The sequence below is a fragment of the Jatropha curcas genome, chromosome 1, assembly GCF_041381405.1.
Source record: "Jatropha curcas cultivar XTBG-Jc1 chromosome 1, XTBG_Jcur_1.0, whole genome shotgun sequence".
Classification (NCBI taxonomy): domain Eukaryota; kingdom Viridiplantae; phylum Streptophyta; class Magnoliopsida; order Malpighiales; family Euphorbiaceae; genus Jatropha; species Jatropha curcas.
The window spans coordinates 20,833,036-20,833,639 of record NC_143151.1 but is presented as its reverse complement, the minus strand read 5'-3'; the positions used below and the strand labels follow the sequence as shown (position 1 = coordinate 20,833,639).

The 604-nt window shown below is 35.6% G+C and overlaps 1 non-coding gene across 1 annotated transcript; it reads right to left on the bottom strand.

Moving 5' to 3' along the window:
* Window positions 1-203: 203 nt before the first annotated feature.
* Window positions 204-310, bottom strand: LOC149499127 (small nucleolar RNA R71). The gene has a single exon (XR_016319180.1). It is a non-coding gene; the product is annotated as a small nucleolar RNA R71 (small nucleolar RNA).
* Window positions 311-604: the final 294 nt, after the last annotated feature.

Genomic DNA, 604 nt, shown 5'->3' with positions numbered 1-604 from the left:
ATATCACGAATTTCCTGGAAATTTGTGACACATTCAAACAAAATGGTATTTCTGAAGATGCCATTAAATTAAGACTCTTTCCTTTTACTCTAAGGGATAAAGCACGATCATGGTTACAATCCTGTCCTGCTGGAAGTTTTACAACTTGGGAAGAGTTAGCCCAGAAATTTTTGGCTAAATTCTTTCCATCTTCTAAAACAACTAAATTAAGAAATGAAATTATGACTTTTGCTCATCATGATCAAGAAAGCTTGTATGAGGCTTGGGAAAGATTTAAAGATTTATTGAGAAAATGTCCTCACCATAGTTTGCCCAAATGGTTAGAAGTCCAAACTTTCTATAATTCATTGTCACCTAATATTAAAATTACTTTGGATGCAGCTGCAGGAGGATCCTTCGAAAGAAAAGAGATCGATGAGGCATATGACTTAATAAAAGAAATGGCAAGCAATAGCCATTATCAAAGCAGTTCTGAAAGAAGAAAAACTGCAGGAATCTATGAAATCGATGCCATCACTGCACTCAATGCGAAGGTTGACAACATGGTAAGAAAGCTCGATTTGCTAACCACTAAATCTGTGAACTCCATCATGCAAACTTGTGA